The following is a 2,500-nucleotide window of genomic DNA, read 5'->3' on the forward strand; positions in this document are numbered from 1 at the left end:
TCACAGCCATCCGTACCAACCCGTCCACCAGCTTCAAATTGGTCACCGACACCCTGCCAACGTCCGCCCGAAAAGCCACTCTCGGGAGTAAGAAAGAGTCACAAATCCGCACCTTCTGCGAGGGCTTCAGCGAAGCCCTCGAGATCTTACTCACCCCATCCTTCACCTGACCCAGAAGATCTGGAGCAACAATTCCCCGCCACGGCACTATATCAGCCCCAAGATAGCGCACAGATTCACCCGGACCAACCATGTGTATCTGCTGCCCACACAGCGACCAGGCTTCACCACCACCATCACCAGCGCCCATCCAGATACCGTGGCACTTACGAGGCTGGACAGCCAGCCCCGTAAGCTGGCAAAAGTCCTCCAGGATCCCCAGGTTGTTCCTCATTCCCTCCTCCGAGCAGCTCAGCAAGACAAGATCATCAGCAAAGGCCAGTGCGGCGATTCGGCGGTCGCCCCAAACGAAGTGGCTTCCATCGCGTTCAAGTTTATGGATGAGAGGGTCCATAGCAAGATTGAAGAGCAGTGGGGACATCGGGTCTCCTTGCTTCACCCCAACCTTCATTTGTATAGGATCGGTGAAGGCGCCACCGCATCCCACCCTGGTCGAGCAGTCCACATAAGAGTGACGAATCAACTCAATCACACGCCTGTCCACGCCAAGTCGACCCAGGACACACAGGATATGTCCATGGGCAACCGAGTCGAAAGCCTTCGCAAAGTCAATGAACACAATTGCCAGCGGCCCGCCACCAGACCTCGAGTGCCCCATGATCCGGTCAAGAATCATAAGGTTCTCTGCGCAACCACTCGCGCCAGCGACGAACCCACGCTGCCGGGGGCTAACGGGACAGGCCCGAGCAAGCCTCATCGTCATTATCCGCCCAAACAGCCTCAGCACGACTGACCCTATCGTTACGGGCCTCCAACCCGCCAACGTACCCAACTCTTCCGGGTCAGCCGATTTGGGTAGCAACCGTGTCTTGCACTCCTTGAAAACCCGGGGAACGACTCCACGTACCATCCATGTTGTGAACAGCCTCGCCAGTTGCTTCCCGGCCGGGTCCCAGTTCAACACAGCCTGTCTTCGAATCCCATCTGGGCCCGGCGCAGAGCTAGATGTCATCCTAGCCAAGTTAGATGTCACTTCAGTCGCCGAGATCGGGTGATAGAATGGTTCATTGTCAGCGGTAAGCTCCACCTCAAAGCCCTCAAGACCGAGAAACGCCCTCACCGTTTCCCATCTCTCACGGAACCCCTCAAACACCAACTCAGGTGGCAAGTCACACCTCAGGGGCGTCAGACCGTCCAAGACACGCCGCGCCATCCCCTTCCGTGCCACACTATACCCCCGTTGCTGGTGATAGAAGGACCGTTTCCGCTGGAGAAGCCGCCTTCTCCACCCTTTCAAGTCTCTACTTCTCGGTGCACGCCTCACTGACGTTGTAGGCCACACTATCTTACCCCCCAGCGCCTCCATGACCTCCAGAGCAGAAGATTCGACCAGGTCAGGCTCCCGGCCTGCTCTCTCAACTAGGGCAGCAGTGTTCCGAAGCTCCTCATCCCCCGACCGCAAAATCCCCATAACCCTCTCTTCCACCATGTCGGGGAGCCCCGGGGGTAAGGACCATTCCTGGGGCGACGCCCTGACCACCAGCCTGCGTCGTCGCGCATCAGAAACACTGCCTGCCGCACCGCTACACAGGGTTCTCCACTTCCACCTCACTTGTTCATTGGTCTTCCCAGTTCCCAACAACTGGGCGACCACCACAAATCGTCGAGGATCATCTCCATGTTCCTCCATCAAAAGTCTCAAGCGGGCGACCTCCTCCGAGCTCCACAGCTTTCCTCTCACCTTGACCACCTTGTCCTGGCTCCGACCCCGTTTCACCCTGAACCACTCATCCGCATGAACATGCCGCATGTGCTGAGAGACTCCAACAGTTGTCCTAAAACAACATCCACAGAGCTCACACTCGAACCCAGGGACGCCCTCCGACCTGCGCACCCCACCACACTTGGCGGCGTGACACCGAATCGAATGGCTGTTATCACCGACCTTCCCGCACAAGCGACACGCGTACTCGACAGCAACACCCGCATGCCGGATAGCAAAATGCATCCCCAGCCTACGAATGCCACCGACTTGCACACCACACAGTTGGCAGTCCCAGGACTCCCGAGGCAGATGCACCAAGACACGGCTGGGGGGGACTGCCACCTTCCCCCCCGAGGTCGACGGCCCCTCAACCGTCATCTCGCCCGCTTTAGCTTTTCTATCACCCTGAACAAGTTGTGGCTCCAGCACGACCCCCATCTCATCAACTCTCATAACTGAATCGATAGAGGCCTTTAATTCGGACGCCACTGAGGAGTTGTCAAGAGCTTCGCCAGCCTGGATCCACCCGCTCCTACGGCCAGACTGACTGTGACTCTGACTCTGTGTAATTGCTAGCGCGGACTTCCGATCCAAGGAGTTTTCGCAACCGTGGCC

The 2,500-nt window shown here is 57.9% G+C and overlaps 1 pseudogene; it reads right to left on the reverse strand.

Annotated features, from left to right (window-relative positions):
- The window catches only part of LOC147038507 (28S ribosomal RNA), a 9,672-nt pseudogene that overhangs the window by 2,704 nt on the left and 4,468 nt on the right, over window positions 1-2,500 (reverse strand).

The sequence above is a fragment of the Syngnathus leptorhynchus genome, unplaced genomic scaffold (assembly GCF_054491065.1).
Source record: "Syngnathus leptorhynchus isolate UIUO unplaced genomic scaffold, UIUO_Slep HiC_scaffold_53, whole genome shotgun sequence".
NCBI lineage: Eukaryota > Metazoa > Chordata > Actinopteri > Syngnathiformes > Syngnathidae > Syngnathus > Syngnathus leptorhynchus.